Consider the following 27,608-nt stretch of genomic DNA (forward strand, 5'->3'; position numbering starts at 1 on the left):
TCCTGAAATTGTCTACCAATATACACCTTGGTTCCTTCCTCGGTCAGATACTGCCTGCTTGGGTGTGTCTGAGGGTCACAACCTGGGAGCCATCCTTCAAAAAAATCTCATCTCTCCTCAGAGTTGTGAATACCAGGTGGCTCCTTATACTCTATGTTTTAGCTTTTTTTAGAGCTCACACGGCCTCCAAACAAATAGACAACACAAGATGTCTACAACCCTTGGCCCTCATGTTACACATCAGACTGGACATTATGAGAGATAATTTTCTGGACAAATCTATAGGGATGAGCCGAACACCCCCGGTTTGGTTCGCACCAGAACTTTTGAACGGACCCCAAATTCGTACGAACGTTAGAACCCCATTGAAGTCTATGGGACTCGAACATTCGAAATTAAAAGTGCTAATTTTAACTGCTAATATGCAAGATACTGTCCTAAAAAGGGTTTGGGGACCTGGCTCCTGCCCCAGGGGACATGGGTCAATGCAAAAAAAGTTTTAAAAACGGCCGTTTTGGCGGGAACACTGATTTTAATAACGATTAAAGTGAAAAAAAAAAGTGAAATATTCCTTTAAATATCATGCCTGGGGGGTGTCTATAGTATGCCTGTGAAGTGCCACGTGTTTCTCGTGTTCAGAACAGTCCCTGCACAAAATGACATTTAACGGAAATAGCGTAATTTAAAACTGCTTGCGGTCCTGAGGCCCTATATACTCAGAACAGCAGTATACAGGCGGTGCAAACAAGACAGGGACTGTGTAGATTTGTTGTGTTAAGTTGAATCTGTTTAAAAATGTACCAGTTGAAAATTACAAAGTGTAGCTCCAGTCAAAAAAACTATTTTTAAGCTTTTTGGAAAACATAGGGAAGGGTTATCACCCCTGTATAATTTGTTTTGCCGTCCGTCTTTTTTTAATCTCACTTGCTTTTGTCTCCTGCCGTTTGCAAGTAGGAGATGTGTGTAAGTTGGATGCTGTGAACGATTATATCAAGAATTGTAATTACATGCCATTGTTGAACAGTGGTAGAAAAATTGACCTTTGGTGGTTGTGGTGCTGGTGCCACAATACTATAAGTCCTCACAGTTACTCTGTGTGGGCACAGGAACGGGCCCTCCTGTGAAATATTATATCAAGAATTGTAATTACACGTCCCTGTTAAACAGGGGCTGAAAAATTGGGCCTTAGGCAATGGTGCTGGTGCCCCGACACTGCAACCTCTCCCATATACTCTAGTTTTATTGCAGGAATTAGCCCTGCCGCAAAGCATTGCATCAAAAATTGTAATTAATTGCTCCTGTTAAACAGGGGCAGAAAAATTGGGCCTTAGGCACTGGTGCTGGTGCCACCACACTGCAACCTCTCCCATATACTCTAGTTTTAGTGCAGGAATTAGCCCTGCTGCAAAGCATTGCATCAAAAATGGTAATTAAACGCCCCTGTTAAACAGGGGCAGAAAAATTGGGCTGATGGCATCACCCAGAACCAAAAATGTTCTTCCAACATATCAGCGGAGGAGGAAGAGGATAGACAATCAACATAACAGGACAGTCACTCAGCATCAGCATAGGCAGTCTTGAAGGGATGTGATATTTCAAAAAAAATTATTCGGTTACATCAGCTTCAGGTGCTTGGTAGCTGTGGGTGATCCAAGACTGATTCATCTTGATGAAGGTCAGTCGATCAACTGATTCGGTGGACAGGTGCACCCTGTGATCGGTAACAAAGCCACCAGCAGCACTGAAGCTGCGTTCCGAAAGAACGCTGGATGCAGGACAGGCCAGTAGCTCAATTGCATACTGTGCAAGCTCTGGCCAGTGATCCATCCTCAAGACCCAGTAAGCCAGAGGATTTTCAGTGGGAAAGGTGTCCAAGTCTGACCTTTCCCCTAGGTATTTCTGCACCATGTAAATCAGACGCTGGCGATGGTTGCTGGAACCGATCATACCTTGGGGCTGCAGACTTAAAAATTGTCTGAAAGCATCGGTCAGATGGCCGCCTTCTCCACCGCTCCTTCTGACCGATGCCTCAGCAACACGTTGTCCAGGACCAGGAGTTTGTAACCTCCCAGTCTCTGGGAACGCGTTGCACCGACCTTTCTGCAAGGCCTCCCGGAGATGTCTCATCCTCTGCTCCCTCTGCGACGGCAAGATAAGGTCTGCAACCTTACCCTTGTACCGTGGATCAAGGAGAGTGGCCAGCCAGTAATGGTCCCTCTCCTTGATCCGAAGAATACGAGGATCCTTCCGCAGGCTTTGCAGGATCAGGGAGGCCATGCAGCGTAGGTTAGCTGAGGCATTCGGTCCGGAGTCCTCTGGGTCACTAAGGACAACATGATCCGCAGCTACCTCCTCCCAGCCACGTACAAGTCCACGGGTTTCTTGGGACTGTAAATCATCCCTACAAGACTGCTGCTGCTGCTGCTGATGCGGAGTGCCAGCCTCCACCTCCATGCTGACACAATCATCCTCCTCCTCCTCCTCCTCTTCCTCTTCCTGTGTGATGGGTGGCACAGCAGGAACACTGTCTGGATAAAGGGGGCCTTGAGAGGCAAGGAAGTCCTCCTCTTCCTGCCTCTGTTCTGCCTCAAGTGCCCTGTCCATTATTCCATGCAGCGTATGCTCCAAGAGGTGGACAAGAGGTACAGTGTCACTGATGCATGCACTGTCACTGCTCACCATCCTTGTGACCTCCTCAAACGGTGACAGGACAGTGCATGCATCCCTGATCATGCCCCACTGGCGTGGTGAGAAAAAACCGAGCTCCCCTGACCCTGTCCTGGTGCCGTAGTCGCACAGGTACTCATTGATGGCCCTCTGCTGTGTGTGCAGCTGCTGCAGCATGGCCAACGTTGAGTTCCACCTGGTGGGCATGTCACATATAAGGCGGTTCTTGGGCAGGTTCAACTCCTTTAGGAGCTCAGCCAGCTGAGCACAGGCATTAAATGATCAGCGAAAATGCACACAGACTTTCCTGGCCTGCTTCAGGACATCCTGTAAGCCCGGGTACCTGCCCAAGAACCGCTGAACCACCAGGTTAAGCCACACAGGGCACATGGGTCAGTTGTCCCTGTCGGAGGGCGGAGAGGAGGTTGGTGCCATTGTCGCAAACCAAAATTCCTGGCTTAAGCTGGCGTGGCATCAACCACCTCTCGGCCTGCCCCTGCAGAGCTGACAAAACATCTGCCCCACTGTGGCTCCTGTCCCCCAAACAAACCAGCGCAAGCACGGCATGGCATCGTTTTGCCTGCGTACTTGCTTAGCCCCTGGAACGCCTACGGAGCACCGCTGGTTCTCAGGGACAGAGCATTGGAAGAGGCCATGGAGGAAGAAGAAGAGGAGGGGCTGGAGGAGAGAGGTGTGTCACAACCAATAGTAGCATTTTGGAGGCGTGGTGGCGGAACAACCTCCAACACTACTGCACCTTGTCCTGCATCCTTCCCAGCTGCCAGAAGAGTGACCCAATGGGCCGTGAAAGACAGGTAACGTCCCTGTCCATGCCTGCTGGACCATGAGTCAGCGGTAATATGCACCTTTCCGCTGACCGCCCTGTCCAGCGAGGCAAGGACATTGCCTTCCACATGCCGGTAGAGAGCTGTAATCACCTTCCGTGAGAAAAAGTGGCGTTTGGGGACCTGCCAATGAGGAACCGCACATTGTACAAACTCACGGAAGGGGGCCGAGTCTACCAACTGAAAAGGCAGCAGTTGAAATGCTAGCAATTTAGCCAAGCTAGCATTCAACCGCTGGGCATGTGGATGGCTGGGAGTGAACTTCTTTCGCCGGTCCAGCAGCTGGGGCAGGGACATTTGCCTGCTATAATCGGACGTGGGTGTACTGCTAGCAGAGTGCCCGGAAGTACTTGGCTGTGACACACCTAATTCTACACCTTCATTCCTCTCAGAGCAGGTTTCAGAGTGGACTGAAGGTCTAGTGGGGTTGGAGATCTCAGCTGATGAGGAGCAAGGAGAGGTCCGCTTTGTTCTTTGGTGTGGATCTTTGAGGTACGCTTGCCAACGAGCTGCATGGCAGGTCAAAATATGTCTGGTCAAGCATGTGGTGCCCAAGTGGCTGATGTTTTGGCCACGCGAGATACGCTTGAGACATATGTTGCAAATAGCAGTGGTGTGATCTGATGCACTCGTCTCAAAAAAGCCCCACACCAAAGAACTTTTATAATAGCGCGCAGAGGCAGTGCCCTGCACAGGCGGAGCTCTGCGGTGCGATTCAGTTGGTGTGCTGCCCCATAGCTGGCCCCTGGAGGGCATCCTGCCTCGTTGGACATGTGCCTCCTCATCCTCTCTCCTACCAGGCACCCACGTGGAGTCAGTGCCCTCATCATCCCCTCACTCTTCATCGCTGGAGCAAACCTGGCAGTGAGCTGCAGCTTGTGGAACATGACTGCGAGATTGCTGTCCTTCTTGAGCATCCCCTCTCTCTGCATTCACGCTACTGCCTTCCTCTAGCTGAGTATCATCATCAGAGCCTACAAAACACTGGGCATCCTCCTGGAGCATGTACCCAACACTGTGCTCAAAGAGTTCAGGAGACTCCTCAGGAGGACGTGGTGGGTCTAGGGAAGGAGTGACTGATGATGACATTGAGAGGAGGGAAGACAATGCGTTGGCAGCTGCTTTGCTAGTACCCTGAGCCTGGGTGAGAGATGATGAGGAGGATGAAGAGGGCTTGGTCATCCACTCTACCAAGTCGTTGGCATGTTGTGGCTCAACATGTCCAGCTCCCGAAAAGAAGGACAAGCGTGTCCCATGGCCACGTGCTGATGATGATGATGCACCGCGTCTACGACCAGCACTGTTGTCTCTAGACACAGAGCCTGCTTGCCCTCTTTTTTTCGGCTCGCGCCTGTCTGCCTCTCCTTGCTGGCCTTCCAGACATGGTAATGGCCTGAAGGGAGTTGGGAAAACCAGCAATTGGGTTGTGTATATTGTTCTGGAGGCACACACAACATCCACTAACTCCTGCAGATGGCTCAAATAGAGAAGAGCAGGTTGATATAACGGTGTATACTGGGTTCAGAGCACGCAGACAGCACGCACAATCTCCTACCACTGACTGCAAGCTCTATTTAAAACGAGCAAGATAGTTAGCTATATAGATGGATATAGCTGTGTATACTGGGTTCAGAGCACGCAGACAGCATGCACAATCTCCTACCACTGACTGCAAGCTCTATTAAAAAAGAGAAATATAGCTACCTATATAGGTGAATATAGCTGTGTATACTGCGGTCAGGGCCCACAGACAATAAGCACTACAGAAGAGCAAGAACGAAAAATCGATCGGTGTATACTGTGTTGAAGGTACACAGAACACCCACTAACTTCTACAGACGCCAACACACTACACAAGGCCGCCGCGCTGGCAGCCTTATATAGTGTGGGGTGTGTACTACACAGCCTGAGCTATGATTGGCCACAGGCATCCTGTGTCCCCCCATCTGTTATTATAGGTGAATGGTCTCTTGTCTATGACTACTGATGGACGAAGTTCCGACGTGACATTTTGCGAACGCGAACCGCAAATGCGGCCAAAATTTGCGAACCGCAAAGTTTGTGGCAGACCCCATTGACTTTAATGGCAGGCGAACGCTAAAAACCTTTAGGTCATATTTTCAGCCCCAAATACTTACTAGCTGTGCACACATAGTCCCACCACATGGACACTGACATAACAAAAGTATTAAGTGAATCTGGGATCGACAATGACAAGCATTCTTTTTTTCTGTGAAATTTTGACAATTCAGGAGCACATGAAGGCCATGGAGGAGAGGCAAGGTCAGGGCAGGCTATGAAGGGGGTGCAGGAGATGATCAGTGCCACAGTCAGGGCAGCGCAGTTCTGTGCCAGTGTCCAAGTGTGCCAACCTGTGCTTGAGCCCCTCCCTCTGCCCGGCCATTATCCCACCTATGCAGGGCTCCACTGCAGTGGTCCGGAGGTGCCAGTCCAGTGCTGATCCTCAGCCATGGTGCTGGCACTGCCTGCTGATTGGCTTCTCCGCTGCTATCTCCCTCACTGTCTGAAACCAGCACCGCTATAGAGACTGAGCACTGACACCAGCACCATGATTGAAAGCACTGACACCAGCACCACAATAGAGAGCACTGACGCCAGCACCGAGATAGAGAGCACTGACGCCAGCACCGAGATAGAGAGCACTGATGCCAGCACCGAGATAGAGAGCACTGACGCCAGCACCGAGATAGAGAGCACTGACGCAAGCACCGTGATAGAGAGCACTGGCACCAGCACTGAGATAGAGAGCACCGACACCACACCAGCACCATGATAGAGAGCACTGAGACCACACCAGCACCATGATAGAGAGCACTGACACCACACCAGCACTGTGATAGAGAGCACTGAGACCACAGCAGCACCGAGATAGAGAGAGAGCACTGACACCAGCACTGAGATAGAGAGCACTGACACCAGCACCGAGACAGAGGGAGAGCACTGACACCAGCAGCGAGATAGAGAGCACTGACACCACACCAGCACCGTGATAGAGAGCACTGACACCACACCAGCATCGAGATAGAGAGCACTGACACTAGCACCCTGATAGAGAGCACTGACACCAGCACCGTGATAGAGAGCACTGAAACCACACCAGCACCGAGATAGAGAGCACTGACACCACCACTGTGATATAGAGCACTGACACCAGCACCGTGATAGAGAGCACTGACACCAGCACAGAGATAGACAGCACTGACACCAGCAGCGAGATAGAGAGAGAGCACTGACACCAGCAGCGAGATAGAGAGCACTGACACCACACCAGCACCGTGATAGAGAACACTGAGACCACACCAGCACCAAGATAGAGAGCACTGACACCAGCACCGTAATAGAGAGCACTGACACCAGCACTGTGATATAGAGCACTTACACCAGCACAGAGATAGAGAGCACTGACACCAGCACCGTGATAGAGAGCACTGACACCAGCACCATGATAGAGAGCACTGACACCAGCACCATGATAGAGAGCACTGACACCAGCACCAAGATAGTGAGCACTGACACCACACCAGCACCGTGATAGAGAGCACTGACACCGGTACTGTGATAGAGAGCACTGAGACCACACCAGCACCGAGATAGAGAGCACTGACACCATACCAGCACCGAGATAGAGAGCACTGACACCAGCACTGAGATAGAGAGCCCTGACACCAGCACCGAGACAAAGAGAGAGCACTGACACCAGCAGCGAGATAGAGACCACTGACACCACACCAGCACTCCCTACACTGACAAAAGACAGAAGGTAAAATGGCTGCCAGATCAGGTCTATTTATAAGGTAGGGGGAATGTCCAATTGTCCATGTTCTGAAATGTCTCAATTGGCTGTCCTGTACCCCATGATGGATGTGGCATCATGGGTCAAAGTTCTTTCACAATGTAAACGCATATGTCCGCCGAGCGAACAGTGCCAGAAGTACGCAGGTTTGGCGAATCACGAACACGCAAAATTTGCCGCAAACAGACCGACAAGGCCATCCCTATCTATGATTACCTTTATGCAAAACATCAATCTAATTTCCAAATTTTTATGCTAATTTTTCAAAGCAAACCTGAGCCAAAGATATTTCTGAGAGTTTCAAATTTATGCTTCATAGACTTTCAATAAACTTTGATTGTGAAATAAAAAATATTTCAGAGAGTTATTGCTCCATTCCTTCTTAAAGCTATATAATAGAAATGATAAATGTTTTGTTTTCTGCAAAACACAACTTTTTTTTGCATTTTCAAAACAGTTGATTTCTTTTCATCGTGAAAATTCATGTGAGTGTGTAATTAGAACAACTTGATCTCCGAATCCCCTTCTACCCATCTGGCTCTTTACTACTCATCAGATTATGTATCCTCCCCCTTTTTTACTTTTTTCTCCCTTTCCCTTTTTTGCTTTGTTTATATATATGATGGCACACACTTGAGCTTTTGCTTTTGATCCCAATACAATCTCCTTCATTAACTTCTGTGAATGGTTCTGTGAAAATGCTTACCTTCTTTTTGGAAACAAACCCTGACCTCTTTCACACATGACACCCTTTTCCTTACCCCTGCCTATATGTGGGAATGATGGTTGGATGGGTCTCAAATACTCTACTGTGTGTTTAGTAATTATTGTCTGGACGTCTAAACTGTACAACGTGTGTTTTCATATATGCACGTGTGATACACGTTATTGTATTTCTTGTCCTGTGATGTTCTGGTTATGTGTAAACATCTCTTTTATTTCTTTAATTTATATTAGCCATTATTAATGTGCAATGTTTCTCATATATCATTCAATGTAGTTTAGTAAAGACATTGATCAAATTTAAACTTTAACCACTTAACCATTTCAGGTCCGGAAGGACTTACCCCCTTAATGACAGGCCAATTTTTGCGATATGGCACTGCGTCGCTTTAACTGACAATTGCGCATTGTACCTAAACAAAATTGATGTCCTTTTTTCCGCACAAAGAGAGCTTTCTTTTGGTGACATTTGAGCACCTCTGCGGTTTTTATTTTTTGCACTATACACAAAAGACCGACAATTTTGAAAAAAAAATATTATATATTTTTTACTATAATAAATATGTAAAAAAAATAATTTCTTCATCAGTTTAGGCCAATATGTATTCTTCTACACATTTTTGGTATAAAATGTTGCAATAAAAGTATATATTGATTGGTTTGTGCAAAAGTTATAGCATCTACAAAATAGCGGATATATTTATGGCATTTTTATTATTAATTTTTGTAATGGCAGTGATCAGGGATTTTTAGCAGGACTGCAACATTCCTGCAGACAGATCGGAAACTTTTTTGGGACCAGTGACATTATTATAGTGATCAGAGCTAAAAATAGCCACCGATTACTGTATAAATGACACTGGCAGGGAAGGGGTTAACACTAGGGAGCGATCAAGGGGTTAAGTGTTCCCTAGGAAGGTGTTTCTAACTGTGAGGGGAGTAGACTGACTGGGAGTAAAGAGAGATAGCTGTTCCTGTATACTAGGAACAGCAGATCCCTCTCTACTTCCCTGTCAGAACTGGGATCTGTTTGTTTAAAATAAATAAAAATGATTTTATTTACACTGACAGATCCCTGTCCTGGCTCTCTGTGGAGCAATCACAGGTGGCCAGCAGACATAGTGGCCACACGCATCGGCCCCGCGCACCTGTTAAAGCCATTAAAGGGACCGCTGTACCGGTACGGCGATTTGCGCAACTGAGCCATTCTGCCACAGTATAACTACGGTGGCTTGTTGGCAAGCAGTTAAACCCTGGAACATTTTACTCCCTTCATGACCGGGCCATTTTTGGCTATTCAGCACTGCACTATTTTAGCTGCCAATTGCACGGTCATGTAACACTGTACCCAAATAAAATTGATATTGTTATTTTCACACAAACAGAGCTTTCATTTGTTGGTATTTGATCACCACTGGGTTTTTATATTATATATATATATATATTTTTTTTATAGAAGTGAAAAAGACAGAATCTTTTGGAAAATATATTATTCTGTAATAAAAAAAATATCCATACATTTAATGTATTCTGCTACATGTCTTTGGTTAAAAAAGAAATCACAGTAAGTTTTTTTTTTTATATCATTTTCACATAAAATTAGAGCTTTCTTTTGGTGGTCTTTGATCACTATTGGGTTTTTACAATTTTATTTATAAATGCAAAAAGACCAACATTTTTGGAAAAATTATATTTTACACTCTGTTATGAAACATATTCAAAAAAAGTTCCTTATAATTTAGGCCATATTCTGCTACCTGTCTTTTTTTAAATCAATGTTTTATTGAAAAAATAAGGCATAGAAATCAAAGTTTAAAACAGTTCCAAGACAGTCACCAAAGTTTATTGAACATATTCAGAAAACATCTCACATAATGCATAACAAACAAATTAGAATGAATCTAGCTTGCCTCTATCACTAAAGGACAGTACAATGTGGTTATGGTAAACAATACAATCAAGCTCCTTGAGCCCCCACATCCTCTCTGCTACATGTCTGTGGCAATAAGCGTATATTAATTGGTTGGTGCAAAACTATAGTGTCTACAAACTATGTTTTACAGTATAAAATCGAATTTATGCAGCTATGATAATATACTGCTAATGGCAGAGATCCGTGAGTTATAGTGGGACTGTAATAGTGTGTTGGGCAATCTGGCACTAGCTTAGACTGTTTGGGAGGTACACTAACATCAATAATGACACTAATACATTGATCAGTGCTAATACTGTACACTGTCACAGTACTAATGACATAGGCTTGGAAGGGGTTAACATCTAGGGTCAAAGGTGTGGTAGCGATTTTGAAGGATAATATTTATATCAAAGAGCTTAAAAGAAAGCCATTGTGAGGACCAATTAACTTACTATGCCCTGTTTTAGATATATATATATATATGTGTAACATGTATACTAGAATATTTACTGTTCTTGGTATCTCAAACACACAAACCTGTTGGTCTGCTGTTTGTACAGTATCTAAGTTACCCTATTGTTCACAGAGATGGCCATTTCAGATATAGTGCCTCTTTTAAATGCTAATTTATGCTGTATCAAAGAGGGCTGACGGTTGTAAATCCAGAGATAATTAAACCAGTCTTAAGTCGGAACTGGCAGGGTCAGAGATCAAAGGAAGTTGCTCATAGAGGCATCGGAAGTTTGATGCTCAACTGGGCTTGAAATTATAACCAATCAGAGTGTGAGCCATCCTGAACCAATCAGAGCCAATGGGTGCGTTGCATCTTCTGATTGGCCCAGAATGCATATAAAATAGGGCTAGAATTAGCTGATCCGCCCCTTGATTTCTAGACCATGGAAGGAGACCGGAAGTCTGTGTAACGTATCTCCCCCTCTCTCTCTCCCCCTCTCTCTCTCCCCCTCTCTCTCTCCCCCCCTCTCTCTTTCTTTCTTCCTTTCTTTCGTGTGTCTCTTTTCTATATCGAATTATTTCTTTCTTAGGACTTATCTTGAAATATCGATATATATATATATTGAAAGTGTATGTCTGTGGTAACCATATGACCTAAATCATCTTGGCAGCCTAAGCAGCTCTGTACTTGTAGCATCACTTGAGTTATATGATAAGTTCTAATTATTCTAAAGTTTCTTTTCTGTATAAATAAAGGTAATTGTTTATCTTTTCGCACTGTTATCGTTCATTTTTATTCTTATGTAGACAAAGGTTTAATCACTTATTTTCTTGTATCGTTAGTCATTTAAGTGAGATATAAAAATCGCCATAACAAAGGGTAACTATGTGCCTAACAATGTGTAATGTATGTAATATGTGCTGATTTTATTTTACTATCTTGTGTTTTTTTTTTTCCCTGCTTTTCATTGAGAAGAAACAGCCAGACAGACAGATTGGACACAACTGGTCAGCTGTGAAACTCATCTCTGTCCAAAAACAGCATGGGTCGGCGGGCTGGGGGAGTTCATGAATGACCCAGAAGAAGGCTGATCGTGTACATGGTAGTGTCTGTACCTGCTGCCTGCTCAGAGTAGTTGGTTAAGAGATCAGTACGCATTGTAAAGTTAAACCACTTAACTGCCTGCCAACCAGCTGCCACAGTTGTACTGCGGCAACATGGCTCGGCTGCATAAATCGCCGTCATGTTAAGTCGGTAACATATTCAGCCACTCGGGGGCGCATGCTCACCTACGGAGCTAATGCGAGTGCCTGGCTGTGGCGATCACCGCCGGGCTCCTGCGATTGCTCGAGGCACATTGAGAACACGTGTGCGTGTGCATGTGGTTGTTGGTTCTCTGAATGGAGAACAGACAGATCGTTCACACAGAGTATGAACAGCGATCTGTCATCTCCCCTGCACAGTCCCCTCCCCCATTAGAACACACAGTAGGGAACACAGTTAACCCCTTAATTCCACACTAGTGATAACCCCTTTACTGCCAGTGACATTTTTACAGTAATCAATGCATTTTCATAGCACTGATGGCTGTATAACTGCCAATGGTCCCAAAAATGTGTCAAAATTGTCCGATGTGACCGAAATAATGTTGCAGTCCTTAATAATAATTATTTTGCAGATCACCACCATTACTAATAGTAAAAAAAAAAAAAAAAAAATTTATATATTATTTAGAATAAAAATGCCATAAAACTATCCCCTATTTTGTAGATGCTATAACTTTTTGCGCAAACCAATATAAGCTTATTGCAATTTTTTTTTTTTACTAAAAACATGTAGAAGAGTACATATTGGCCTAAACTGAGGTGGAAAAATGATTTTTTTATATCTATTTGGGGGGATATTATAGCAAAAAGTAAATAATACTGTGTTATTTTTTTTCAAAATTGTCACAATTTTTTTGTTTATAGCGCAAAATATAAAGACTGCATAGGCGATCAAATACCACCAAAAGAAAGCTCTATTTGTGGGAAAAAAGGATGTCAATTTTGTTTGGGTGCAACGTCGCACAACCATGCAATTGTCAGTTAAAGGAACGAAGTGTCGAATCACAAAAAGTGCTCTGGTTAGGAAGGAGGTAATATCTTCCGGGGCTGTAGTAGCTAATATTCCTTTGGTTGCTCATGAGCTTTGCTTGAAAGATATCCATATTTTGCTGTGTCTGCAAACCTGCTGCACCTGTTATATATGGTCGACACTTTCTTTAGGCTCCATGCACACTGGATGTTAAAATAACATTATTAAAAAACGCCAGTAGCTTTGCAGTGAGTCTTTCAATGTTTAACGTTTATTATGGCTTTTCTGTGTTCTTTTTTTTTTTTTTTTTTTTCCCAATGGATCAAAAACAAAAAAAAAAAATAAATTGCTGGTGAGCCATGTTTTGGAGAGTTTATCAGCGTTTGAGTGTTTGTCGTTTGTGGTCAGAGAAGCGACTCCTGAATGCAATTTTATGAAATACAACCCATAAACTCCACTGCTGATAAACATCCAAAAATGCGTGCATGGTGTTAGGTGCAACTTTTAAATAAGTTGCTCTTAGGTTTATATTGCTATGTCAAATTAATGCTTCTATAAGGATCATGACACGGAGGCAGATATGTCTGTGTTACAGTCCGAAGCATATGAAGGACCGCACCCTTTATTTCAGCCAAAGCTTTTTATAGACAGGAATAATCTTATCGATATTACCAAATGAGGTTAAGGTACAAGAACTTTCTAATTAGTAAGCATGTAATGATTATTCAGCAATTTCAAATTCCATCTAGATACAGATTGATACATCAGCAGTTCCAAATTCCATCTAGATAAAGATTTAATACATATTCAAGAAAGAAAAGCAGAAAACAATTTAAGTAGAACTCCTAAGCCTATTATTTCAATTCTATCATTTCCCCCTTTGACATCATTCACTCCCTCCCCCTGTGTCCTCATGAACAAGTTCTAGTCAGCTTTTCCTGGAGTACTATCCCTGACCGCGGGTTGTCAGAGGGGAAAATCCCATCCCTCCAGGTGTTGCTCACATCTTAAATTCAAGAAGAGGAGTTTATGGGAGTAGGGTGATGTCAATATACATTTATCAGTATGCCCTGTTTATTCTCCTAATTTTCCTATTTATTTTCCTGTATACACATATATTTGTGATAGTAAGTGATATTAATATTAGAATAATAATTACCATTGGACTTAACAACCAGTGAAAGGTACTGGTTGCTGTAGAAGACATTCCACTAAATATATCCCACCAATGTGGTGCAGTATCCTGTTGTATCTGTGAGGAAAGATGCACTAATCTACCTTTGTCAATTATTGCAGATACGAGGTTATTCTGTAGGGTATGTTCTAGTGTTTCTATGTGTTGTCTTAACAACTCTGATTGTTCCAAAATCTGTTTTAGTGGGTCTAAAGAAATTATAAAGGGTGTAGTGTCAGTGAGATTGTGCACCTCATAAACTGAAGAGAATACCTTATCAGCATCTGGTTCAAAAAGATAGGTGTCGTTACCCCATGGTAATATTTTAATCTTTTTTATACATCCTGCAAACGGTGCAGACTTATTTAATGCTGACATGGTACGGTTATCATTAGTAATGATACAAATATGCTGGGGTCCTATTTCTATGAACCTATTGTTCACACTCATCGGTGTTCTTTGCATCTTGCATATGCTAGTTTGGTATTTTAACAAGCAAGGTTCATATACTGGGGAACTTCTGCCACATACCATTCCCTTATTAGTTCCTTCACATAGATTTAAATCATGGGTTCTGTTTCTTTTATCTACATATTTCCCATATATTTCCGGATACCAAAACTCATCTTTAATTACTAGTGGCATGACCACTTTTTCACACATTTCCATTACATCCGCTACCCGATATGCTTCAAACCTTCCTACACACCATTTATCCTCACATTCTACCTTATCCCCTTTAACTTGGAACCATACACCATCGTCAGTTAGACCCTTAAAATATTTCATCCAAGTATGATAATTTCCTAACTGCAGTTCAGTCCTGGCTCTATTTATTTGTATATGATAGGATAAGAGGTTAAAAGAACATTGTGTGAAATTTACAAACTGTTGACTTTGATTCCACAGTTGGAGCTCTGCTCCTATCGTGTGATTTATTAACCCTCCCAAAAATTGTAATAGGGGTATTTCTTGCAGTTGGGTTTCAAAAGCGGTGGGTAACCATTTGCTTGTGATAGTCAAGCTGTCAGCTATGTGTCCCCCTGCATGCTTCCATCTGTTATTCATTTCTTCTATTTCAACCGAGTTTAAAATTCCCATTCCTGTACCCGTTAATCCCAATAGAGTATCATACCATTCTCGCTTATACCTACACTCTGGTATTGGGGGAAAGGTGATATTGAATTTTATTTTTGTTTTCTGTTGTGATGTTGATACATTTATACAAGTGTTTGGTACGGGTGTTAATATGGAAGATTCAATTATTGGCTTTACTTCTTCCTCTATTTGTATGTGGATTCCATAAGACTGTGCATTCCAATACCACCCATCGACAGTCTCTTCCCTCCACCAAGAGGCACAGAGGAAAGTACTAGATTGATTAACGATAATATCTGTCAGATTGAACATCCCTTCTGATATATTTTCTCCCTCTGCTATTGTGACTAATATTTGGTACATTTGTCCTACCACCCGCTCCCGGGCTTGTTTCCACGTCTGTGAAAGGGATATTTTATGACACCTATGATTTTTACTGTTATTGAAAGGAAAGCTCATATTGTCATTCCACTGGAAGGTTATAGTTACCTCTGAGAGTGGGTCCGCCTGTATCCATGAAATACCTGTATCTACATGAAATGGTCGCCTGTGTCCTTTAACAGTGTAATTACCTACAGTATAATATCTATTCATCTCATATCCTGAATCATTTGCTACTTTAGGGTCATCTATAACCCATTGAACAGTTGCTGTTTCCTCTATCTCAATTACATTAATTCCAGGAGTCCATGCATGTATTTGTAAAACAACAATTTTCAACAGGATATACATAAACAGATATTTCATCATGTCGTCTTCTCGGGTTGTTTCTTGCAATGTGATGCGTGTATCCAGGTAGGTTTTCCTTCCAGCTTTACTGAAGTGGCTGTGGTCAAAAGTACTTGATAAGGACCTTCGAACCTTGGCTCCAATGTCTTTCTGGTGTGTTTCTTTACATATACATAATCCCCTGGCAGCAGAGTATGTGTACCTGCTATTGAATTAGGGTCTGGAAGAGAAGAATACACACTTTTGTGGATCTTAGTTAGACGTTGTTGTAATTGTATCACATATGCAGTCAAACTATCACATTGCAATTGCATACTCTGTGGAAAGTATAGACCTAATCTAGGTGCACTCCCAAAAAGTATTTCATACGGAGATAACCCTGTTTTCCCCGTTGGGGTGTATCTTATGGAGAACAAAGCTAAAGGCAGACATTCAGGCCATGGTTTATTTAACTCTTGCATGGCTTTTTGTATTTTTAACTTTATGGTCCCATTTACTCTTTCTACTGATCCTGAACTCTGTGGGTGATAAGGGGTGTGAAAACTCTGTTGAATCCCTAACATAGCCATTACATTCTGCATGATTTCTCCTGTAAAGTGTGTCCCCCTATCTGATTCTATGGTTTCAGGAAGACCGAACCTAGGTATTAGCTCAGTGATCAGTTTCTTGGCTGTGGCTTTTGCGGTAGCTGACCTCAGCGGATAACTTTCGGGCCAGCCTGAAAATAAGTCAATGCACACGAGAACGAATTCAAAAGGGCCGCTCTTAGGCATTTGTATATAGTCAATTTGCAGTCTCTGGAAGGGGTACTGGGCCCGGACCTGGTGTTTCCGTGGGGTTTTTACTCTCTGTCCTGGGTTATTCAGGAGACAGATTTGGCAGGCTGCACAGTAGTTTCTTGCAGTACTACTGAACCCAGGGGCGAGCCATCCTTGGTTCACAATCCTATACATGGAATTGGAACTGACGTGTGTGGGTAGGTGAACTGCCGCTGCCATTGCTGGGTACAGAGCATATTCTGCCTCCTTCCCTCCATACATTGTCAAGGTCTGGTGCTGCTCCCATCCTGGCCCACTTATCTTTCTCGCTCTCCCCTGCTTGTTCCTGTAGTTTGCTCAGCTGCTGCCATGTTGGTTCTGGGATACTCACCTCTACCACTGCCAAGGTCTCAGGGCCTCCTTCCCCTAGAGCTGCCTGTTTTGCAGTCAAATCTGCAAATGCATTTCCTTTTGCCTCAATTGTTTTCGCGCTCGTGTGTGCCGCTATCTTCATAATGGCCACTCGTTTAACCTTTTGAAGATTGTTCAGGACTCTCTTAATCCCTTCTCCATGTTTTACAGGCATACCTGCTGCTGTCAGGTAACCTCTAGCCTTCCATATATGGCCATAATCGTGCGCTACACCATAAGCGTAGGCAGAATCAGTGTAAATATTCCCTTCTCGTCCTTCTAAGTATTCTAGGGCCTTTTCCAAAGCTGTTAATTCCGCTTCTTGTGCGGACATGTGGACTGGTAAGGACCGTGCTTCAATTACCTGTGTATCAGTTACTACAGCATATCCTGTGTGATATTTACCCTTGTCATCAGCAAACCTGCTGCCATCTATATACAAGGTGTGCTTAGCATTTAAAATTGGTGTATCTGTGACATGTGGGAACCCCATTGTCTCTTGTTCCATGAGCTGAAAACAATCGTGTTCATCTATCGCCTGAAATAAAAGAGTGTCAGTTTCCTCGTTACCTTCCTTATTAGCCCCATTATTCCCCCTTGCCAAATCTGGTGACTGAAGAGGCAAAAAGGTGGCCAAATTTAAAGTTGTACAACGCTGAAAAGTGACATTTGGAGGTAAGAGTAAAGTACACTGTAATCTCAGTTGTCTGGCCATTGAAATATGTTTTGGCTGAACCTGGGACAAGATTGCATGTATGTCATGTGTGGTGTGCACTACAACTGCATTGTCTAGAACAATTTCTGATGATTTATCAATGATGATTGACACTGCAGCTACCGCCCGTACACAGGACGGTGAACCTCTGGACACTGGATCTAGTGCTGCTGAAAAGTAAGCGACTGATCTTTGTTTTCCATGTGACTGTGTCAAAACACCTGTGGCGTGTCCAGTAATTTCAGCAACATATAAATTGAATTTCTTGGTGTAATCTGGAATACCAATGGCCGGGGCAGAAATTAATAGCTTTTTCAAGGTGACAAACGACTCATAAGCTACTTCTGTAAGCACATACGGTACAATTTTCAAACAATCGTATAATGGCTGCATCAAAGCGCTAGCATGTGGTATCCATTGTCTACAATATGACACGATACCCAAAAACATACGCAATTGTTTAAAATTCCGTGGGGGTAACATTCCCTTTATCACTTGAATCCTCTCCTCAGTGAGATGTCTCGTACCCTGTGATATGCAATGTCCCAAAAAGATAACTTTTTCCTGACACACTTGCAACTTTTTCTTATTAACCTTGCAACCTTTTTCTGACAAAAATCGCAACAAATTAAGGGTGGTGGCCAAACAAGTTTCCTTGTCAGGACAGCATAACAATAAATCATCCACATATTGCAACAATACACAGGAATCTGGTGGTACCCATTCTCCCAATACCGTTTGCAATGCCTGCGAATACAAGGTAGGTGAATGCGTCATACCTTGAGGTAAGCGTGTCCAGGTTAGTTGTCTATTTTTGAGGGAGAATGCGAACCATAGTTGGCACTCTTCCGCAAGTGGCACGGAAAAGAAAGCATTCGCTAAATCTACAACCGTAAAGTACATACTAGTTGAGGGTATTTGTGACAGTAACGTATGTGGATTGGGAACTAAAGGTGTCATTGGCGCTAGTATTTTGTTGACCGCTCTAAGGTCTTGGACCATCCTATACTTAACCGGACTACCGGGTATCGTTTTCTTTTTAACCGGGTATAAAGGGGTATTTGCCGGTGATTTTACTTCTCTTAGAACTCCACTTTTTAAGAAGGATTGGACCTGCATTTCTATGGCCGCCTCTTGGGGTGCACTGAGTGGATACTGTTTTTGTTGGGGTAGCACTGCTCCTGGAATCAGCTGTAGGGTAACTGGAGGTATGGGCAAAAGTCCAACATCAGCTGGATGTGTCTCCCATAGTTCTTCTGGTAGGGTTGACAAGATCTGATCCAAATCTGGAGGAGATGGACCGGACAGTTCCGATTCCTCCTCCAGGTATTGTATCAGATTACACATCTCCATGTTTTCTTGATCATCCCCTATAGCTAAGGTGACAGTTCCATCTGGGTGATAGGTAATGTTAGCTCCTATTTTCTGCAAAATGTCAGCTCCTAGCAAATTAGTGGGGGCTCCTCTAGATACCAGAAAGCGTGAAAGGAACATATGGTTCCCTATTTTAACTTTTAGAGGTTTTGTCAGTGGGACGTCGGCTAAAATGCCATCATATCCATTTATTAATACTGTTTCCTGGTCGGGCCGTATCACCGAGTCTGAGAGCAGGCTACGCGAAGCTCCACTGTCCACTAAACATGAGATCTTTTTATTGCCTATTTGTATTGGGATGTGTAACATTTTTGTATGCGATTTTCCTAGGACAGGAGCGAGTCATGCCCTCGGACCATCTCCCTGTCGCCTATTATCATCATTGCGTCTGGCCCTAATCTGGTCCCTACAGGCACCTTCCTCCTCCTCATCCCTCATTCTCTTCCTACAGTTTCGTCTAATGTGACCAACCTTGTTACAATAATAACAAGTGAGTGGCTTGCGGGAGGAGCTCCTATTTTGCTCTGGTGGACCTGTAACTACATTAATTACCTGCTGTCTTCTCCCTTTGTTTTCCGCCAAATCTGCTTCTATGCCTTGTGCCTTCTGTAGTAACGCCCCTCTATCTCTAATTGCCCTCCATTCCGGAGTACAGGCCTTCAACCTCTCACTTATTTGTGGAATTAAGCCTTCCATAAATTGTCTATTGAAAGCTCGGATCGTGACTGGTAGGGCCAAATCTAGTCCTTCATCTGCCATCATACTTTCCATGTTTAAGTAAAATTCTGATACAGTCTGTCCTGGCATTTGTTTCATGGGTGATATGGACCCCCTCTCCTGTTGTTTTGCCTGACAAAATGCTTCTAGTCTAGCAATGAAGGGGGCTCTGGAGTCTAGGTGTCTGACATGTCCTGCCTCTAAATTGCCATCCGCACCCATTCGATCTGGAGGCCGATGAGGACCTATTTCGGTCATAAACTGGTTAAATAGGGTTAGTGTCATTTTATGTCTACACAAATCCTCCCCATCCTGCCAGGTTGCTTCATGCGTATTCATCAGCTGCGTCACGAATCTACAAAAAGCAGCTGGTTTTGCAACAGGATCTGGGGCGCTCTGTATTAATGCCATAAGGGTGTCTGCTGACCATGGTGCCCATGTCCTTATCTGCATCCTACGAGTAACAGTAGGTGGGGCGTCTGGATGGGCTGCTAGTCCAAATTCCGGATTATTTACCTGTACAATGTGTGTATCTGTGCGTACGGGGGCTACAGTTTCTGGATGTGGTTTTTGTGCCCCACAATGCACACATTCTATTGCCCATTCTGGGTTTTGTGTTCCACAAACCTGACAGACCCATCCTCTACCCTCAAGTGCTGGATATACCCCTGACTTATGCGACTTTTTCTCTATATCAGTATATGGGGGTGGGATGCCCGCTTTAAGGGCGATCGGAGTCTTATTATTTTCCTTTCTTCTATCCTTCATATCCCAACCATTACAATCTGGATCATATTTCCATCCTTCCTCTTTTGCCCTATTTGATACCTTAATTAAACATTGGACTTGATACATCCATTGTTTCTCCAACACCTCTCCTTGTCTGTCCCTTTTTATTTCACTCCATACCTCTGGGTCTAAGCTTGCTGCTCCTTTAATCTTAAATTTACAGAGAACCTTTCCTATATCTCGAGCTTCATCCTTTCCATAAATGTTCTTAATTATCTGTGGCACCGTATAATGCGCCACAATTCCCTGACGGGGTTTCGTACTCTGCTGGCCCATTCTGACAGTCCTGCCTAGGTAGCGTGTGGACACTTAGTGTACAATAAAAACACTTAACCAAGTTACACTAGTGTCTCGTTGCCTTCCTCCTAGGGTGTCAAAATACTAAAAACCTCCCCTAGATGAGATTTCTGAAACCGAATTACTTTATATGCTAGCCAACTGACTACTATTATGACCAGACTGACGGCTACAACATATACAAGCATTCCTTGTGGTGGCCAGGTATCTAACTAGATCTCTGGACTTTGTAGAGACCTTATTCCCCCCCGTATCTGGGGTATCCCTCTCATACACTCTTATCCCTGCTTTATGGAGCAGACAGGGCTTATACTCTCAACCCGTCTATGGTTTATGAATTAAATTGAATATCAAACTTAAGCGTCAGACCCCCAAAGTACTCTTGCGAGGTAAGGGCGCATTCCGTTGCTCATTGGGATGATATCCTTTCAATTCATACCATCCTTGGCAAGGCTCATTCACTTTCTCAACAAGACAGACAGACAAACAAACAAACAAACAACAAACAATTCCAGCAATATAAACCAAAATATACAGTAATTCTAGACTCACCACTACAGAGGCTGGTATTTTAAAACCAGGAGAACCATAACTGACAGAACGGATAGGCACAAATCAGGGGAGCACAGAATATAAGAAAAATAAAGCTTTTTCTTACCTGGCCAGGTTTTTGATCTGTGGTTCCCGGAATGCCTGTCCTTTTGTTCCATCAGCGAAGCTCAGCCACCTCTTGTAGTTATTGGTGAATCCCGGACGAGCCCCCAGAAATGTTAGGTGCAACTTTTAAATAAGTTGCTCTTAGGTTTATATTGCTATGTCAAATTAATGCTTCTATAAGGATCATGACACGGAGGCAGATATGTCTGTGTTACAGTCCGAAGCATATGAAGGACCGCACCCTTTATTTCAGCCAAAGCTTTTTATAGACAGGAATAATCTTATCGATATTACCAACTGAGGTTAAGGTACAAGAACTTTCTAATTAGTAAGCATGTAATGATTATTCGGCAATTTCAAATTCCATCTAGATACAGATTGATACATCAGCAGTTCCAAATTCCATCTAGATAAAGATTTAATACATATTCAAGAAAGAAAAGCAGAAAACAATTTAAGTAGAACTCCTAAGCCTATTATTTCAATTCTATCAATGGACACATAGGATAACATAGGGGGGAGTTTATGGGCTGTTAAAAAAACAAAAAAACAAAACAAAAAACAAAACAAAAAAAACAAACAAACAAACACAAGCCCAAACTCCCAAAAACAGCCGTTTATGAGCTTCAGTGTACATTTTTGTAAATGTTATACTATAGCAAATACAATAGGAAATACTGAAACTCAAAAAATATTGAGAGATGGAGGGAGGCATCTAAAACTCAAGATGACCAGAAATAGAATCCAGACAGAGAGATGGTTTCACTGTTGGAATATCCAAGAAAGTATCCACAAGCCAGGGACTCCATCTGTAATCAAGATATCACTGTTGTGTCTAACTATGCAAAACCAAACTCCTGCCAATGTTTTTCTTTTGGATATAATAAAGAATATTCAGTCCGAGTTAGATCAGATTTTTTACCATAAAGTTTCAAATCATTATTTTAAATTTTAATTGATAGATGAAAAAAACTTGAGTGATTTTGCAGGAAAACTGTTAATTTTGTAAACGTCAAAAAAAAAAGTAATGATCTTTTTGTGCATATTTAAAATTTAACCACCCTTCAAGGAATTCTATTTTTGATTCAATAAAAAAAAAAAAAATCTATAAATTCCATGGTTTCTGAGCACTGTCCATAAAAAAATAAGTGACTTATCTCTTTGTGACTATGATCCCCTAAGAATGAGTCAGCTTGTTTGTTATAGACTCCTTTGCATAATGAATTTGGCTCCCTCCAATGAACCTTCTGGTGTGATTGCAGATGGAACAGTTTTATAAAACACATGTAATATTTGAGCTATTGATATGGCTTAATTTCCTTTTAAGGCTTTTGTTGTTGGATCAGTGTATTTTAAATGTCAAATATGTATCACATTCATTAATAAGGCTTCTACCTAGTGTAGATTACCTAAAGTTGCTTAAGATCTGCTTTGTATGATACATTTTTGCCACAGTCTCCACATGGTTTTTCTCTTGCGGGAATCCTCTGGTGTCAATATGTCCAATATAGTTTTGAAATGAAGGCTGCAAAGAACAGAACAGGCTACACTTTCAAGATCTTGGCTGAGAAAAAAAAAAAAGGGAGGTGTAAGGCTTGAAAAAAGATACATAAGTAGGATGTGTTTGAACATCTAAATGGCTTCTCTCCTGTGTGGATCCTTTGGTGGAAAAAGTAAGATTAGACTTGTGTGAGACGAGAATACCACCCTGTTGTCATGCATCTGGCTTCTCTTCCATGTGGATCATTTGGTGTCTTTTAAGATTTTTTTTATTTGAGAAGTTCTTGCCACATTCTCAATATTTAAATGTTTTTTTCCTCCTATGTGTGCCTTCTGGTGCTCAACAAGATTTTGCTTTGAAAAGAAGCACTTGACACATTCTGAACATTTAAATGGCTTATCTCCTGTGTGAATCCTCTGGTGTTGAGTAAGATTATAATTTTGTGAAAAGGACTTGCCACATTCAGAACATTTAAATAGTTTTTCTCCTGTGTGAGTCTTCTGGTGCTCAATGAGATTAGACCTTTGAGAGAAGCAGTTGTCACATTCTGAACATTTAAATGGTTTTTCTCCTGTGTGAATCCTCTGGTGTGAAATAAGACTTTGTTTTACTGAGAAGCACGCTTCACATTCTGAACATCTATATGGTTTCTCTCCTGTGTGAATCCTCTGGTGTGAAATAAGACTTTGTTTTACTGAGAAGCACATGTCACATTCTGAACATCGAAATGGTTTCTCTCCTGTGTGAGTCTTCTGGTGCTGAATAAGATGAGCATGTCGTGAAAAGCATTTGTCACATTCTGAACATTTAAACAGCTTCTCCCCCGTGTGAATTCTCTTGTGTATAGCAAGATTAGTTTCTATTGAGAAGCCTTTGCTACATTCTGAACATTTAAAGGGTTTCTCCCCTGTGTGAATTCTTTGGTGTACAATAAGAGAAGAAGGATTTAAGAAGCACCTGTCACATTCTGGACACTTAAATGGCTTCAGTCCAATGTGAATCCTCTGGTGAATATCGAGTTGTAACTTAAAAGTAAAACTTTTCTGGCACTCGGAGCACTCATATGGTTTCCTCGCTACTTGACTCATTGTGTTGATGAAGATCTGTGTAGCTGTAAAAGGTAAAAGTGAGGCAAGTACTGACACCTATGTGGAAAAAAAAAAAAGAAAGTACATTCATAACCTTGGTATTAACAAGTGTAAGTCAAATTTTGCTTTTGACACTTTTGTAATTGAACTATTTTGTCATTGCAAACAGCATATTTTTGTAATAAAAATACATGACTCTGACAAGGTGTAGATAGAGAACTTTGCTGTTTTTAAGGCTAATAATTCACCGGCAGTGTTTATTATTGTGACATTAGTCAGTTACTTTCTTACAGTAATGACAAGTTCTTCTGATCCAATTCCAATCCACCAAATAAACAGTTCAGTACAGTGTTCAGTTGTGTTTTTCAAAGCTGCAAGAAGGAAATCAGAAGTCAGCTGTAAACATCTAATTTTGTCTAGAGATGGGCTCAGGCATATTCAGGATCATAGTCCCAACTCACCTGCCCAATCTCGCCAGGAAGCCGATACTGCACACCACTAATCACTTGTACTGAGACATTTCCCACTCTGTGCAGCTGCGGACTGGAAAATGTCCCACTGCTTGTGATTAATGGTGTGCTGTGTCGGCATCCTGATGGGATTGGGCAGGCGAGTTGAGACTAGGATTCTGAACACTCAAGCCCATCTCTAATTTTGTCTAAAGCTGGGTATACACTAGTAGAATTTTGAATGAAAAATCATACAACAATATATGAATATTTATATTTAAATGTCACTTTAAATTTATATTTAAATGTCACTGAAGAGTGGAGAAAAAAAAAAAATCCTGCTCCTTTAAATTGTCTCTTCACTGGTCAAAAACAAATTTTAATGATTTAAAAATGTCTAACACAATTCTACTGGTGTATGCCCAACTAAACAGGGTCTCGCTGTGGGATTGGAGGTTAAACCTGGGACACACATTAGGTTTTTCATTCAACCCAATGGGATAAAAAAAAAACCCTGGAGGGGTTGGTATACTAACCATCTAATGTTAGCTCAGCTGGGGAGATCACCAGACTGTCGTGTTGTGAGAGGGGGGACTGCCCCTGTCACTGGTCAGCACTCACAGCCATTGGCTGCTGGCCAGTTTATGGTTTTCCAGCATGCCCCTTAGCCCACGGTCGGACATTCCGACGGAAAATGTCCGATCGGACCATGTTGTCGGATAATCCGACCGTATGTGGGCTCCATTGGACTGTTTCCGTCGGAATATCCGACCGACAATGTTTTAGAGCTGGGCTATAAAATTTTCCAACAACATGATCCGATAGGACTTTGTCCGATCGTTTGTAGAGAATTCTGATCGGAAAAAGTGCCACGCATGCTCAGATCAAAGCTATTGGCTACTAGCCTGAACGTAGTCCTGTCGTGACAAGATAACGTCATCTTGTTGCGAATGATCGGATTTTCCGATATTTGGATCATGTTTAGGAGTGTACACTGCTACAATACATTCTAAATTAGACATGGCATCCATTATTAGTAGATGATACACAAAATTTGCAAGATATTACTCTAAAAGTGTCAGCTGGGTCATACTGATGCAATTGAGATTACAGTAAGGGGAAAAAAAAAAAAAAAAGGGGGAAGAAGGAGCACAAAAGTAGGAAAACAACCCAAATATAGTAAACAGTAAATATCTCCAGCACACAAAACAAACTTTTACCCTCAGAGACAAATGTACCTTGACTAGTCTGAGTCTACACCCAAAATACAACAGATAAGTAGAACAAAAGGGTACAATGGTTACAATAAACACACATGCACAATAGTGTAGGTGAACCTCTAAACAGACAATAGAAATGGTAAACAAAGCAGTGTTAGACCAATAATTAGTACCACTAATTCAGTTTACAACAAGTACCAATAACAAGATCAGTTTACTAGTTATTAGCACGGTTCTGCCCAAACAAAACAAACAATCTCAAGGTCTATTAAGTATGCTAAATGCAACTTATTTTATACTCCAATCTCATTAATTATTATCGGCTTCAACAACCAGACTGCCACAGATTTGTAGCTTAAAATGTTTTAATTATGATTGAGCATTCCCCTGAGGAAGATTTGTTATTCCCTGTGTCGACACGCATTGGGGAGGGGATAGGATGATGATGTTGTTGGCAGCAGCTTGCACGCTGTCTGTAGAGACCAGGAAATGGAACGGCAACCCCAAGGGGATATACAGATATGTTTTTGAAGATTGATGCACTTAAGCACCAGATGCATGCGAGTACCCCATTGTGGGACTGTTTTAAAGAAAAACACTATCCACTATATCCTTTATGTTTCCATTACCCATGGAGGGTACCCATTTAAAGGACCCAGGATTGGAGCTGTTTTTTCCATAAGAGCCCAGGTATGGCTCACAAGTGTGTTTAGCCCAAACTTAGTTGTGCAGTCACATGCTCCAAGATGAGCACAAGCACATAAGTGGAGCACTGAAGTGTTATCACTATTTTTTCAAGTTTGGAGCACCTTATCACGAGGATTAGGGATGAGCTTGGAGTGGAGTTTGAGTCAAACTCATGTTCGACTCGAACATTGCCTGAACGGTGAACAATTTGGGGTGTTCGCGGCAAATTCAAAATACAAAAGTACCCCTACCATTTCATAAAGACAGTGTAAAAAAATAGTTAAAAAAAAAAAAGAAACACACACAAACACACACACACACACACACTTGCAAAAATCCTTTATAAAAAAAAAAAAAAAAGAAGAAGAAGAAAAAACACCACACAACAACAGCAAAAAGAAAGGATTCCATCGGTGGTAATCCACTCTTACTATCTCTCCCTCCAGCGCAGCGCATCCATCCTCTGTCTCCACCGGAGACACTGCGTGAATCCCAGAGCCTGACACTTCTTATCTGAGGAGGGTGGGGCTACCCATCACCTGGCCCCGCCCCCTCTGACACAAGGGGAAAGCCGGGTTTCCCCAGTGACGTACGGGTGACCCCACCCCCCTCTGATGTAACGCAGGTTTCTGTTACATCAGAGGGTTATCCATAAATAACTTAATATTAAAGTATTTTTCACTATAATCTGTTAGGAGCACTCTGGATTAAGTTGTGTATGTAGTTATATATTTTTATCCATTATCTCAATTGTACTTATCACTGTTAAGACAGTTATATAGTTATTTAATATATTTTAAAATATTTCACCATTCGACAAAGATTTATGTAATTGTCATGCATGTAGTTTGATCTCTATACTGATAGTGTGTGTATTACACGAATTACAGGTAGCGTATATAATTAATCTACTGGTGTGAACTATGCCATTGAAAACCATATAACCTACTTTCCATGCATTTGTGATGCAGAAAAAAAAGCAAAAAAAAAAAAAACCCCCACACTGGACTGCATGTGGTGTGAACTGGCCCTTATACTTTTTAAAATATGTGGGAGAGGATCCAAAGCTCACTTGTGAAACATTTATTGGTGAAGGCACTATAGTAAGGAAGGGCACAGAAGGAAGTGAAGTTTTTTTTCCCAGTCATTACTTTGAGGAACATTTCTTCTGTCTATGACTACCTTCATGCTAGGCTATACTGAATCCCATTGCAAACCTGATCAGTACATTTAAATAGTAAACACAATTTCTGTACTGAGATGTCTAGTAAAAGTAAAAAAAGAACTTTGAGGCTGTAATACATTCAAAATTAAATACATAGTACAAGTGTGCAATTTAAAAAAAAGTAAATGTACCTGGAATAATATAGAAATAACTCAGCGGCTCCTTTTTCTTCTGACCTGCTTGTAGATTCTAGTAACTGACTGAGCTCTACCTCACCTTAAATAG

The 27,608-nt window shown here is 42.2% G+C and overlaps 1 pseudogene; it reads right to left on the bottom strand.

The window, feature by feature from the left end:
- Positions 1 to 27,608, bottom strand: part of LOC143962283 (uncharacterized) — a 211,910-nt pseudogene that overhangs the window by 165,597 nt on the left and 18,705 nt on the right.

This window comes from Lithobates pipiens, unplaced genomic scaffold (genome assembly GCF_037356315.1).
Source record: "Lithobates pipiens isolate NorthernLeopardFrog02 unplaced genomic scaffold, aLitPip1_a1.2 Scaffold_8, whole genome shotgun sequence".
In the NCBI taxonomy this organism is placed as follows: Eukaryota; Metazoa; Chordata; class Amphibia; order Anura; family Ranidae; genus Lithobates; species Lithobates pipiens.